The 16,464-nt window shown below is 36.0% G+C and overlaps 1 long non-coding RNA gene across 1 annotated transcript; it reads left to right on the top strand.

Moving 5' to 3' along the window:
* The first annotated feature begins 11,590 nt into the window (after positions 1–11,590).
* On the top strand, positions 11,591–16,162 carry LOC134677618 (uncharacterized). Its single transcript, XR_010100061.1, has 2 exons — positions 11,591–11,665; positions 11,759–16,162. It is a non-coding gene; the product is annotated as an uncharacterized LOC134677618 (long non-coding RNA).
* Positions 16,163–16,464: the final 302 nt, after the last annotated feature.

Raw genomic sequence — 16,464 nt, 5'->3', positions numbered from 1 at the left:
ATTCGTAATTTATTTATCACATAATATTCGAAGTCGTGATATCGTAAATACGGCTTTCGCGAAATAAATTCGGTAAAACGAATCAAACGCAATATTCATCCTGTAAAGTTCAAAATCGTTTAGCAATATACAAACATCTAAATGTACGATATGTCAATTATAGGTGGCAGCGGCAGCACTGTATGAACAACACTATCCACAGGGTGACCTTTGACCTCTTAAGAATTTGTATTTTATTATTACAAATACTACAATTATTACTATACTATGATTATTCATGCAGTAATTTTAGATAATGCACACTTGGACATGTCTTAGTATGTTTTGATCGGTTTATTTTACCATTTCTTAGTATATTTAAGTACAGATTTGGTAAATGATTTATAAGATAATTTCATGAATTTATGTGGGTCTGAATCATATCCAAGACACTCTTCCACCAATTTTTGTACCGACGTTGATACAAAATGCTAAAATAAATAGATTGCCTGAATTCAAGTTACTTAAGATTCTAAGACCTTATTAAATGAAATATGAGTCTACTATCAACTTGACATGTATACTTGCATCTTAAAGAACTCATTTTTGCTTCGCTTATATTATTGGGAGAGAGGTCAGTTAATCTATGGATAATGTGGTTCATACCTTATTATAATGCTGAGTATGGAGTATTTCTCCCCGTTCATGAGCTCCAAGCGTAGCTGCCAGCTCTAACTTGCTCATATGCCACCACCTGTGTAGAAAATATATTTATGACCATGGGTCACTAAATTATCCCTAGCCTATATCACATTATAACACATATATAATATCTCAAGGCAAATGCAGAACATTGTAACATGTAGGTATATGTAGGGATAGATAGCCAGAAATTCATATTCATAGTAAGATACCACATTGTCCCGCAGGACTCAAATATACATATATATAGGTATGCAAGTCTGCATAAGATAGTCACAATTCTCTATGTCTCAGAAAGTCTCATAAGTTAAACATATGCACCAGATAAGGGGTGCGGTGACCTGGTCGCAACCAGTCACATCTATATACGGATCTGAAGGCACACAGTTCTATCTGTGTCGCAACCTAGCCGCGCCAGCCGCAACCAGTCGGATCCACAGCCCTAAAGGTATATATATGTATCCCAGTCGCAACCAGATACATCTATATCGATCCCTTGGCACACTTAAGAAGTGTTCGCATGCCTAGCCGCGCTAGTCGCAAACCATTCAGATCCACAACGTATATGTATCCTGGCCTCAACCAGATACATCTATATATTGGCATTAGTTGGGGGTGTACTTGTCCCTCGTGAAGGGATATTGGTGCTTAGTCGCAACTAAGCACCCCACGCCTATTGGTGCTTCTAGACCATTTTCTATATGAGGCTAGGCACAAGCCGGCAGACGCCGACTAAGCACCCCACGCCTATTGGTGCTTCTAGACCATTTTCTATATGAGGCTAGGCACAAGCCGGCAGACGCATCTCCGACCTGTCCTGAACATATGCAAGCACACCCTCTGCCAGTAACACAGCTATATAAATAAATATATGAAAATATGTGCATGGGACTAACCAGTCCTCTTTTAAATACATATACTTAGCTTTGAAAGACGATGGTCTCGCTGTACGAAGCTGGCGTCCAGCACACGTACCACTTTATACAAACCACTTTATATTAAGGACTTTTATTTAATGAATCAATCATAAGTTCACAAACTAACTCGCAAGTTTCATACGAGCGAAAAAGGAAGTGTGGTTTGCTTACCATAGACAATATAGAAGCTGTTGCCAGGTGTAATATATATAATACATCGCGGAAGTCCGCGACAAGTGTAATTAGCTTCTTCCTAATTCACTTAAATTGAAAAGTTTGAAGATTTGTTATTTCTTATTGGAATAAATTTTCATTGTGCTGGTATTCATGTTACGTCATTTTAAAAACATATATGACATAATGTCAATATACTAGATAAACAATTTATCAACAAAATTCTTCACATTTTAGCCTAAGCAATATAAATTATTAAAATTTTATTTATGAAGACGGAGCAATGTTGTTCACATAATTTCAGCAATAAAATTCTTAGTTTCAACTAGTTCTGTTGCTATTCTAAGAGCTATCACGAGCTCTGAAAGTTAATTCAATGATATATCATCAAGAAATTGAAATCAAGACTCGACCTGCAGTCTCAGCGAGTTTTTGTGGCTATATTATCAGTTGAAAGAACGATATTTAAAGCCAATACCAGCAGTGGTCTGTTTTACGAGTACCTATATTGGTTTCATGTGACGATGTTTATATAAATGTATCTATCAAACAACAACGTGCTTTTATTTCATTGATATTCGGTGCAAAACGATAACTCAGTAACGAAATAAAATTATGAGAAATGCCTTTGGTTTTTTTCAGTGAACGTTTATATTTATGAGGTCGTTTATAGGTAAGGTCTTATGTCTTATCAGCGTGGCTTTGGCCTTTGGACATTTTTGTAATGCTTTGTAATAAGATAGGTGAGGTATCTACTTATATCCCTAATTGTAATAACCTTTTTTGAAATGAATTACAATTTAATTATATAAATAAAAAAGTGGTCCACAATAATATACATCCGTTCGGTCCGCTAAAATAATATAAGTGCCCTTCATAATATTAAGTAGGTATATTTAAGATTAACAATCAGTAAACATCATTAATTACAAATTGGGTGAGATATTTCCGACATAAAACCTAAAGGTAAAAGTACAATTTGCTAAGTAAACTGTCAATCTATCAGCTTACTGAAGATTATGAACAACATATAGGTACTTTCTAAATAAAATACAATTTGTTTTTCCATGACTCATGTAGGCCTTATTTTACTAGACCATTTAAATTAAAGATGAAATTAATTCATGATAAAAGGTAATAAGGCCCGGTAATATTCTCTGTTACTCTTGAACTTGTACTATGACTCAGACACTGACACTGACAGTGCAAGTAACAAGGCCCGGTTCCGAACCAACATGGTATGGTTTTTTTATAAAACGTGTATTTTTCAAAAGCGCCGGAATATTATTATAACTATTTTGGTATATGAAGAAACATGAACAAATGAGAAATCTATATTTAATTGAATTGGTAATAATATCCTGATTATTTATAAAACTATTTCAGTTAAAATAAAGGTGGGCCTTATATGCCTCACCTAACCCTATTCGTTCACATTTAGATCCTATAGCTATATTTGGTCACTTTGGCCGTCACTATCTATTTGATACCGATTGTAATAACAATTAAAAGTACAGCTCATATGTACTTTTTCCTGTACTGAAACTTATAAGGTATGCCCACCAAATACGCTCATAAGAACGATATATTCGATAGATATAGGCTATGAACTATCTAATGATATACAGGGTGTAATCGTTAAGTGTAGCCAGGCTATAATTCCGTAAATATAACAGATATCAGAAAACTTCAAATTGATATCGAAAGTGCGTTACCCAATGAGTAAAATTACATTAATAACTTTTTTAAAATAAAAACAGAAATATCCCAGACATTAACTCTACTCTAAGACATTAACTCACAAACCCTCCCATACATTTAGTACGACGACTCACCCTTCAAAGAACGTTGGTGCCGTAAGAGATAAAACTGCTTGAGATTCATTATTTGCGATGATAAACTGTAATAAAATAATAAAACTACCGTTTATGAAATAATAGATTTATTATTCATAAACGGTAGTTTTATTATTTTCATAATCATAATCATAATCATAATTTATTCAATGCATCCATGGTATTTTACATAGGTGTTAAATGTCTAATAAGTACAAACATGGACCCTACTAGGGTGTAGCATTTTACATGTACATATTCTTACCCAGTGGGTGAATATTGGCTTACAACTACAAAAGGAAGACTATCTTAACATTTATCATTATTATACAAGTTCTATATTGCACTCATCACATTATACCTACATCACATCACATAATCGAGGCTAAGCTTGATCTTCGAAGAAATCCTGCATGGAGTATGGGCATAAATGCAATAAGTAGGACTTTAGTTTTTTTATAAAAGTTGTGAATTTTTTTTCGTTTGAGATATGTTGGGGAATTTTATTAAAGATTTTTATAGACATTGCATGCGGACCTTTATTGTACATTTGCAGTGTAACAGGGGCACTCACAAAGGTTCTATTTCGGTGGCGCAAGTTATATGTTTCTGAACTTTGGTATTTATTTTCATCAAAAAGATCATTATTTTTTCGAACAAATTTGCAAGTTTCTAAAATATACAAGGCTGTAAGTGTTAAAATTTTTAATTTAAGAAAGTAAGGCTTGCAACTTTCCTCATCTCTTTTATTTACAAGTATCCTTATACATCTCTTTTGTAAAATGAAGAGATCTTTAACATTTACGCTATTGCCCCACAGTATTATTCCATACTGCAGCCATGCTTGGGCAAAAGCATGATAGGCACATACCGCAGTTTTTAGATCCGTGTTTAATTTTATTTGTCGGAGAGCGTACGCAAAACTGGATAATTTAGCAGCTATTTTATCAGTGTGCGCTTTCCAGTTTATGTGTTCGTCAATTTCTAAACCGAGTAATGAGCTGGTGCTTTTAAGTTCTAATTTGCAATTTCTGAAATGATAATCAATTTTTAAATCTATTTTTTGATGAGGTCTAAATTGTATTAGGTTAGTTTTCTGTAAATTTATTTGTAAATTATGGTCTTCTAGCCAGGTCAAAACTGAACTAAAGATAGTATCTAAAGTATTCGTAGCTTCATTACTGTGCTCGCTTGGAAACATTATAGATATGTCGTCTGCATACATGAGGCATTTAATATCGTAATGTTTTAATACTTTTGGCAGGTCGTTAATATAAATAATAAATAATATACATCCCAATACGCTGCCCTGCGGGATAGAACAGGTTGTGTGTGTTGTGAGCGAGCGGATTTTACTTAATGTTTTTATTTTGTCATCAAAGTAGTCTATTTCAACAATTTGTTGACGGTTCTCGAGGTATGACCTAAACCAATTGTGTGCCATGCCGCGAACTCCTATTCCGTAGAGCTTATTTAGGAGGATATCGTGTTGGACACGATCGTATGCCTTACTCATATCTAATAGCAATCCAAACGCGTATTTTTTATTTGATAATAATCTCAATGCTTCTTGTATATACTTATAAACTGTTAGAGTAGTGGATTTCCCTTTTCTGAACCCAAATTGACATTCATCAAAAAGGTTGAATTTGTCACAAAAACAGGTAAGACGTTTCGCCATGATCGTTTCATATATTTTTGAAAAAGTACTAAGTAGTGCAATTGGGCGGTATTGGGCTGGATCCGTTGGATTTCCTTTTTTCAGGATTGGCTTTATGAGCGAGATTTTTAACTTATCAGGGAATGTTCCAGAGGAAAAAGACTGATTGATAAGGTAAGTAAGCGGTATTACAAGCTCATTTCCACACTTTTTCACAAGTTTAGAGGGAATTTCGTCGATTCCGTGGCTGGATTTGTTTTTTAGCTGTTGAATACATTTATATACCTCGTACGGATCAACGGGAGATAAGAAAAACGTGTTGGTGGGGGGATTAATAACGGGGCGACCACAAGGTTTACTACTGGATGTGTTCAATCCTACAGATGCAAAGAAGGTATTAAAGGCATTTGACACTGAGAGCGGGTCACTGGTTATATTGTCATTTATTTTTAGACTCATGTTTTCTCTACCTTTTATTTTAGATCTTTTTGTTTGCTCGCCTACAATTTGCCATACTGTTTTTATTTTGTTACTGGATTTGTTTATTTTCTTTATGTTATTTAGCTTTTTGGAAATATTCACAGATTGTTTTAAAATTTTGTCGTAAGTTTTATAATGTCTTCTTAATATGGGATCGTTCGTTTGGTTAACTAATGTTTTAAGGTAGCGTTTATGTTTACACGTTTTTTTTAGGCCTTTACTTAGCCATTGTCTCTTTGGTACTGGTTTTAATTTAATTAGTTTTTTAGGAATGTAGAGATCAAGTAGAGTATTTATTGAAGTGTTGAAACTATTAAAATTATCATTAACTGTTTTTTGCGACGTTATTACTATTATTACAGTGAGGTTATTTTATTACAGTGAGGGGTGAGTCGTCGTACTAAATGTATGGGAGGGTTTGACGTTAATGTTTGGGATATTTCTGCTTTTATTTAAAAAAGTTATTAGGAATCATCCATTAATTACGTCACATTAATTTCTAGGTTTTTTGACCCCTCCCCCCCTCCTTGTCACACTTGGTCACATTTTGCAACTCCCTCCCCACCTGGTGTGACGTCACATTTTAGGTAATTTTGTTTTCAACGAAATGGGCAGTACTAACTCGGCATTATTTAAAAAACCGGGCAAGTGCGAGTCGGACTCGCGCACGAAGGGTTCCGTACCATAATGCAAAAAAACAAACAAACAAAAAGCAAAAAAAAAACGGTCACCCATCCAAGTACTGACCCCTCCCGACGTTGCTTAACTTTGATCAAAAATCACGTTTGTTGTATGGGAGCCCCATTTAAATCTTTATTTTATTCTATTTTTAGTATTTGTTGTTATAGCGGCAACAGAAATACATCATCTGTGAAAATTTCAACTGTCTAGCTATCACGGTTCGTGAGATACAGCCTGGTGACAGACGGACGGACGGACGGACAGCGAAGTCTTAGTAATAGGGTCCCGTTTTACCCTTTGGGTACGGAACCCTAAAAAAAAATATTTTTGGTAAAATAAATATATATAATTTTATAACACAAAACCGACTAGGAACGAAAATTACCTACATACTTCCAAAAACTCATTATTTAAATGTACTGCGAATAAAAAAATATAAATTAATTTTCGGTTACTGATGAATTAAATAGTGATGAAGTTAAAGTGACGTCACAGTGTTTGTGACTCCCCCTCCCCATGTCACAACATGTCACATTTTCTTGACCCCCTCCCCCCCAAACGTATGACGTAATTAATGGATGACCCTTTAATGTAATTTTACTCATTGGGTAACGCACTTTCGATAACAATTTGAAGTTTTCTGATATCTGTTATATTTACGAAATTATAGCCTGGCTACACTTAACGATTACGCCCGGTATAAGTTACTTCGGGACGCGTCATGGTCATGGCCCAGAACCCATACTATCCGGGACACAGTTCTTTAATATTATGTGGGGCTAAAAAGGCCCTCTGTCAGTGCAGGTGACAAGGCCCGGTCCCGGGCCTTATTGAACGTATGAGATGGAATAGTAAATTTAAATATTTTAATATAGGTAATTATGAGTTTTTTGATTTCCCGATAAGTTTTAAGTAAGCATCACTTACTGACTTACAAAAGTATAAGCGTAGTACCTGCATTCTATTAGATGTTTTTAAAGCCTTATTATCAATAGAGCTTTAAAAATTAAGTTATAAGTAAAATATAATAAGCGTGTTTAGTTGTAAAAAATATGTTACAAGACCTATATATAACTTAGTTCACCTCGAGTAGGTAAAATAGACGATTTCTTATATCTTTAATAATAAAACTCCTAGTTTTAATTTGGTCTATGTCTACAAACCGCATACCTACCATCGCACACCACCACACTATTAACTGACAGTTCGTAAACCTTATTACAAAAGGCATAAGGTCTACCGATGGACAGTTAAGAGCGTCGCCGTTTGTACCTATCTTAATACAAAATTCAACAACGAAAATAAATAATGACCTAATACGTCACATACCTATGACATGACATGAACAAACAAGGAAAGCTATATATAAAAAGTGTTTTTTCTGTGTCTTCTCACAAAGGAAAGTTTGACAGTTTTAATTCCTCAAAGGAGGTCAGTAGTTAACACTAAACTCGAAACAGCACCTTTAAAAAAACATTAGGGGTCACTGACCTGTCCCAGTAAATTGAGGTAGTGTGCGTGAGCTGCGTTTGTGCGTGAAATGGGGTAATTTGACAGAATCTGAAAATTTACCCTCCTCTACGCCCTCTTAACTTCGGGGTATGGTTAAGTACGTTTAAGGGAACTATGTGGCATAATTACTTTTCAAAAAAAATTTTTTTTTTTTGCTTTTTTTGAAAAAAAAACAAGTTGAAAAAGTAATTAAATGTAGCATATAGCGTTGTTGTAACACGGGCATTACATTTTACTGAACGAAAACTGTGACATATCAATGTCATTTCGAACATTCGATCGACCGAGATATATTGTACTTAAGTTTAGTAGCAAATGCATTAACTCATTCTAAACACTAATCAATATGTAAACCGGCCCTAAGGCAAGTGTACACGCTTGCAGAGGCCTTATAGGAAAAAATTAATTATTGATTATCTCCGAAATGGAGTTAATTAGAATATCGGTGTCTTTGAGAAAGTTACTTGATTTAAGCTCAGGAATGCACCCCTGAAATTAACGGAAATCAAAAAAAACACGGTGTATACAGGGTGTCCCAGAATTCGACGTCAAGCCGTAAACGGATGATAGATAGACCAAGTCATAACAGTTATCATAAAAATACAAAAAAAAATCCAACTCATGTTCTTTAAAAATTCACTAAAAAATCCACACCCTGTAATTATTCAAGATTACACAATAATAAAAAATTAGAATAAATTATGGAATTTGTAGTAACAAGAGTTAAAGAACCATTACAGGGTGTGGATTTTTTAGTGAATTTTTAAAGTGACCATAATTTTTTAAAAACATGAGTTGGATTTTTTTTTGTATTTTTATGATATCTGTTATGACTTGGTCTATCATCCGTTTACGGCTTGACGTCGAATTCTGGGACACCCTGTATATATATAAAGAAATAAGATTTCTTTGAATGGTCTACAATGCATGACCACCATTGGTGCTCTATCGGTAAAACAGGATTTGTTTTGCAAAAGATGGTGTGAGGTTATAAACCCGGAGAGTGAAATAAAACAAATAAAATAGCTTGAAATGTAAAGTGGGAATCGACATGCCAATTAATAGACTTTAAATGTCGTTTCTTTGTTTTCAGGTATGTTTTTATTGTGTTTAAGGCTAAATAAGTTAAGTTTCGAAATGTAAACGTTTGGTTAAATAAAAACTTTGTTTTCAGAGCAACACAATACGTTTTGGTGGATTCCTAACAATTCTTGAGAATTGTCTTATATATATTTAATTATTTTCACCCTGAGGGGCACAGACACCTGCCGCAATAGCAGAGAGACGCCGGTTCGATTGCAACCCCGGGCACTGGAAGCCTCGGTCACTTTTTCTTCGTACCTATATAACATTTATTTCGACTCATATTAAAGTTAGTTAATGATTTACATAGAGATTATAATAATAATAATATGAATGTTACAGGGACAGCTACGGACGCGGGAGTGGGGGAGGCTTCGCGTGAGGCGCGCGGGGGGTGAGACATAACTATTTACATTTATTCACCTAAATTTTCTTATTTTTTTAAGGTTCCTGATCAAAAACGAACCCCTATGCTGCCACACTGTCCGTCTATCTGTCATATCACTAAATATCTCGAGACCTGCCTCCTAGCTATAAATTTTAAATTTAAAATAGTCATGAAGAACGCTAACCGAGACATTTAAGCGTTATTTTTTTTACTTTATTTTTGTTAAGGATAATCCCCAATTTGAATATGGTACACCAGCCTCCGCTAATTGTGGCTTTCCAACACATAAGGGTCCTTAACCTTATGCTTCAAGTGCAATAAGGAACTTTTTTTATCTAAAATTCCAACAGAAACTCTGATAGACCCGTCGGATATATAGGACCCTTCTCTGGTGGCAAGCCACAATTGGTCTCAACATCCTGTGTTACATTTCCTATTCAACTCGTCGACAGAAAGTCGCCGTGCTCGGAGCGGTGACCCCTGATCTCACCCGTGTGGCGCGCCCACTAGTGCCCACTGCTGCCCACAAGTGGGCCCACTACCGCCCACAGCTGGGCCCACGCCGCGAGGGACGCGGTTTGGTCTGTACGCAATTGTCAGTAAATTTTTGTTGACTGTCATAATCATAATTGTTAAACATAAACAACTTGAGTAAAATCCCTCTTGCATGTATTATAAATACCATTATTATTTACCATTGACAGCTATTTATAATTAATATTCATAATAATGTAATTAAAAGTGGACAGTTTTAAGTTTTAATTAAACTTACTGGAAGATCTTACACAATTCGACCCAAGAATTGGCGTTAGTGCCTACGCGTTTTTACGAAAGCGACTGCCGTCTGACCTTCCAACCCAGAGGGTAAACAAGATCTCATTGGGATTAGCCCGGTTTCCTCACGATGTTTTCCTTCACCGAAAAGCGACTGGTAAATATCAAATGATATTAATTTCGTACATAATTTCCGAAAAACTCATTGGTATACGAGCCGGGGTTTGAACCCGCGACCTCCGAATAGTCCGGATTGAAAGTCGCACGCTCTTACCGCTAGGCCACCAGCGCCTCATATTACTAAGTTTTTTTTTAATACTTATTATGAATGGGCTTACTCATGGCCACAGACTAGCCGAGGCGTAGTCGTGGCCTACGATGGAGCTCGCCCAGAAGGTGCCTGTTCACTCTTGACTTGAAGGTTGCCGGGGTATAAGAACACGGGTTTTTATATGGAATGCATGCCTGTCTTATCTTATCAGTGTCACTGCTCTAAATATTACACAAGAGGGGATTTAGCTAAGTTGTTGACTAATATTTTTCATATCATATTCCCGTTTTATTTCACCTAAATACAGACGCGTATTCCAGTTAGAGAGAACATCTGTTTAGCATATTTTTATTGGTCATGTTAATTAATGTATATAATGTAAGATGGGACGCATTTAAAATAATATATAAATAATGTATGTAAATGGTCGATAAATATTCGGGCACTGGCAAGTGGGCTGCGAACCAAAATATATATAATTATACATATTATATAAACACTATATATTATTGTAAATACTAGTGTAAGCGTGTATAATAAATATATACATTATAAATATATAATAAGCTGGCGGCGGCGCGCGGTGTTATTTTCTTATTCTGTGATATTTTATTAGCTTTTAAATGTTTAATTAGTCAAGTTTTTATTTGGATTTTAACTAATGAATTGTTATAATATAATCCATATGATGGTCGCATTTTCGTTGCAATTAAATTGAAAGTATATCGTAGCGAAAATACTGACGCAAAGGGCAAAAATATGTGATCCCGAACACTATTTTGATATTTCTAGTAGTGTGTAGGTAATTTGAGTATAAATATTGTGCGAAATTGTACCCCTGAGAGGGCTGAGAGGCACACAAGGGTTGAGAGACAGAGACGGAGGAAAGATTTATCATATTACGACATTATTTTCTTTATAGTCCTTAATAGCTTAGACTGGCTCGGTTATTTCGTGTAAAAATGTCCTATAATATTTCCGTACACGGCGGGAAGAAGTTGATAACTCGAGATATTTTGTTGAAGAAATTTGAACTTAAAATAAAACTACATAAGGTTGAAATTTCTTCTATTTTTTCCCGCGAGTTATCAACTTCCCGCCGTGTACGGATTTATTTAATAACAAAGTATGTTTCAGCGTTTTTGAAAATTATTTAAGGGATTAAAAAATAACGTAGTTGTCTTCTCCCTGAATAATATTCCCTAGTTTGTTATTAACATTATCTTTGGCTGTATGTACGGTCAGCCAAGTAAGTGGTCTACCACTTTTCGACTCTATCAATCAGATAATAGAGTCGAAAAGTGGTAGACCACTTTCTTGGCTGACCGTACCTATAGGTAAGAGGTATGCTATCGGAGTAACTAGCTATTTTATGGAACTATTTTAAGGCGTATCCACATTAGTCAGTTAAAATCTGATTAAAATGCCCGATCGAATCAGGACGTGTAGACGCAAACGCCAATTTGGCTCGCCGAATTCAACCGCCGATAATGACCGATAAAATGAGGTGCGGACGCAAGAATGCCAATTTGTGACGCCAGTATTTTCGTTCTGGGGCATTTTTTTAATTTAGAGGGCTCTAATATCACCATAAATCTAAAATTGGTGATTAAATTGGAAATTCCGCCAATCTCATTTCTGATCAAATCGGTCGATTTGATCACCTCTGTCCGTACACACCTTTATTTCAAACCGTTTCTAAATAGCTGCCATGTGACAGGCATAGCCTCGTGTCGCCGCAGGTTTTGTCATTTACCTATACCGGGTGTGGCCTGTAATATGAGCAAAAAAATTAACTGTAGGCTGTACTCCTCATACTGATCAACATTTGCTCAGCGACATTTGAAAATAACTTGTAGTTTGATTTTTAATACACTTTAAAGGTTATTCAAAGACGCGAATTTTTTTATGTTTAAGGCTTGACAAGCAACGTCAATCACAATGATATGACGTGGCGATGGCGTCCATTGAAGATAATATTTATTTTGTATGAAAAATAGGGAGTCTAAATGCTTCATAATTTTTAAAAGTTGTTGAACAAAAGTGTCACCGTTTGAGGAGTACAATCTATGTTTTAATTATTTGCTCGTGTTACAGGCCACACCCGGTATACAATTGTTATTCTTGATATTTGGTTGCAACGAAAGGCGCTAATACGTTAACTACGATACAATACTCTTTAGATACCCCCTAAGCCTGTAGTCATTAAATACACCAGTGTGTTGCCAGGATAACTGCTGTAAACTAAGTTGGATTTTACTTTTTATTAAATGTTAACAGATAAGTTAAAGACTGTTAATCTCTATACAAATTCGCGGTTTTTAGAAAAAAAGAGTAATAACAAAATTTCTGTTTCACATTCCGTCAACCGGGGTGAATAGGGAACAGCACTTAAAATGTGACAATTTCTTAATATAAAACCCACACAAATTGTATCATTCAATTGAGAACAACAGATTTTGTATGATAGAACTTGTGTGGGTTTTTTTAGGGAATTGTCAGGTAAATCTCATTTTATATTTTATCCCTATTCACCCCAGCCATCCCTTTTCACCCCTGGTTGACGGTATTTAATATATTAAAACGGATCATTCATATATTTTAAGTCGGAGTCTATATATTTCGCTCCATAACGAGGAGCTTGAACGGGAGCACGCGTTGGCGGACATCTCGGGCAATATTCGACTTAAAATACGTGAGTGACCCGTTTTAATATTTTTAATAAAGTTTAAAATAAATTGGCTTTTGCTGAGTGTATGAAACTGTAACTATGTAATGTAGTTTTTATTACACCATATCTTTGTATGGAGATTACCACTTGAATCGTTACTGGTCTCGGATAAGTAAGTGTAAAGTGGTGTAAGTTTATATATTTATTTGTATAATACTCTGAAAGACTTTACTAAGATGCCATACAGACGGCCGCCGCCGGTGAACATACGTATTTCAGGACTAAGTTATATATTTCCTTCGCTAATAAAACATCTGTCACATAATAACAACACTTTCGTGAGGCACAGACATATTAAATATATTGAAGCGGGTCACTCACGTACTTTAAGTCGAAAATCGCTCGACATGTTTCACTCCGCTCGATGCTCTTGCTCTTCAAACGGAGTGAAACATGTCGAGCGATTTTCGACTTAAAGTACGTGAGTGACCCGTTTCAATATGTTTAATATGTCACATATTGCACAAAAAATACTTTTTCGATGACGAAACCCTTTTGGAAAGAGAGATATTTGTCGGAGCCCCAATTTATAAAAAAAAATGGTAACATATAGAAAAGCTGGGTTTTATGTTTTTTCTTATTATTACAAGTATTTTCGCGGAACCTCACAAAGGCTTTGTGGAGCCCTAGGGCTCCGCGAAGTACACTTTGAGAAGTCTGACATAACGGATAGGTATCTTTAAATAACCTCAAAACATGAACGGAGGAAATTCGGCGCAAAAAATGATGTGAACCCTTAACCTACAGTAATAGAGTGTAGCCAAGGCAAGATATGACTTAGTCCCGAACCAAACTTAGTGGTGCTCGCATCACTGTAGCGCGTCAATAATATGTGTACACCACTGCACCTGCAGTCGCCGGCAGATATATCGGAGCGGCCAAGGTGCTCTAAAACATCTGTACGTGCTGTTTAACGTGTTGAGAGAGTGTTAATAAACCGGGTCACTCCCGTTTACTAAGTCGATGGTTGCTCTACATGTTTAACATGCTCAAGGCTCGGAACCGGTTTTTACTTCATACTAAAAATACCGGTATTATTACGTTCTTTTGTTTATTATTTCATTTTTAATGGGACAATCTAATAATACGAAGTTGTTACCTAAACACATGATTCAATCCTACGTATAAAATAAAATAATTACAAATATTGGGCTATTTCGGGTATTTCATAAAAACCGGTTTCGAGCCGAGCCCTGAACATGCTCCACAACGAGATGAGAGCGTCGTAGGCCTGAGTGGCTCAGATACAGTGTGTGTCTGACCATGGGGCTTTAAATTCACGGATCGATTCTACTCGCTAAACTGAGCTACTTTTACTATGGCGCCAACCCTAAAATCGGGGAAAATTTTTTGGCTTTTCCACAGAAAACGTCGACATCTGATCAGCCAAAATGTATGAAAAAGTAAAAAGAAATTTGGGATTTCGAGGTTGGTCCCATGGTAAAAGTAGCTCAGTTTAGCGAGTAAAATCAAGCTCTGGATTTAAAGCCCCATATTCAGACACACCATGTATAGCAGGGTATCCGATGCCGACTGTACATTTGGAGGAATGTATTCATACGTGCGACCTTGACTGTACCGTTCCGTTGTTTAAGCGGGTCACACATCACGTCTCTCCTGTGGACATATGCAAAGTTAGGCCAGGGATATAGTTGGAATTTCCTGAGGTGATTTTAAGGCTTAAACCCTAGTTGAACAAATCGTCGGGTGACAAGCAAAAAATAATAAATGATTACTTACTAAAAGTCACTAAGTACTATCAAAAAATTAAAGTAACAATGCACTTTATTACACTTGTAACACAGTTTATTGTCCAATAATTTCAATGATGTTAGTTAGTGACTTTTGCTTGTCACCGGACGAAATATGGTATTGTTTTTTTTATTCATCAGTTTGCTACTGGTTTTTTGTTAACTTCAAAAAAATACCTAACTTACTGCCCAGGGGCGGCCGATCTTCCTAAATTACCCAAGTCTCCCGATGAGCTGTTACATGAATTTGAACCATATAGGTAATAAGGTAATCTTCCTCGCGTTATCCCGGCATTTTGCCACGGCCTTGGGGGCCGGCTCATGGGAGCCTTGGGGGATTGGAAGCTTGACAATTAATCCCAAGAATTGACGTAGGCGACTGCCATCTGACCTTCCAACCCAGAAGGTAAACTAGGCTTTATTAGAATTAGTCCGGTTTCCTCACGATGTTTTTCCTTCACCGAAAAGCAACTGATAAATATCAAATGATGTTTCGTTCATAAGTTCCGAGAAAGTAATTGGTACGAGCCGAGGTTTGAACCTGCGACCTCCGGATTGAAAGTCGCACGGTCTTACCGCTAGGCCACGAGCGCCTTAATTAGGATGGTAAATATGCTTTTAAAAAGAGCTTGTTTCCGTCTTCCCACGGCGTAACAGTAGCAACCCGCTGCTGAAATGCCTAAAATAAACAATACAATAACATAGTAACTTGAAAATCCCAACTGTACACCCGGGATGCTCTTCAAAAGGGACTACTTATTTGTTTACATTTTGTGAGTGCACGGAACTGAACACCACTCTAACTCGGTATTTTGAATAGGAGTAATGACACTTGTTGAATTTAATAACAAAATCTAGTAAAATAGACAGCTAATGAGCAATTCATCACAATAATATGGATAGGTATAAAATATGGAAATAATACAAAAATACAGGACGTGAAAGTTTAAAATTTTTAGTTTTTTTTTAACTTCTAAAAAGGAAATTCGTCATCCTATTGAGTGATGTAGTGACATCGGCAGTCAGTTGTACGGTCACCGACTTCCATGGTTGATCCGTCTATTTCAGGCTCATTTGGTTGTCAATACGAACGGTATGAAATGTCCAATGTAAGGTGAACCCCACAGTGGCTGTACGGACCACCTACAGGCGCCGCGTATCCAATAACACCTAATGCTAAGTAAGTTAGGCTTAACTTGTTAATAAAATTAAATTTCATTATTACTTCTTGTTTTATTTCATATTCTAGCGGTATTTTTTAGTTTTTTTACAAGCTTTTATTTAGTTTCACCTGACCGTTGTCTGTCGGTCTGTAATCAAATCTTGCAAGTTAAATTAGATCCACTTCCCGGTTTTCGATTGAGCTGAAATTTTGTATACATACGTAAGTCGGGTGACAATGTAATATTATGGTGTCATTGAGCTGATCTGATGATGGAGACCGGAGTTGGCCATTGGAACTCTGTGATAAAACAACGAAACCTTATTATGTTTGGGGTTTTTAGAATTGTCTCGATGAGTATTAG

Source organism: Cydia fagiglandana, chromosome 26 (genome assembly GCF_963556715.1).
Source record: "Cydia fagiglandana chromosome 26, ilCydFagi1.1, whole genome shotgun sequence".
NCBI classification, from domain to species: Eukaryota; Metazoa; Arthropoda; class Insecta; order Lepidoptera; family Tortricidae; genus Cydia; species Cydia fagiglandana.
This window is presented reverse-complemented; position numbering and strand designations above follow the sequence as displayed.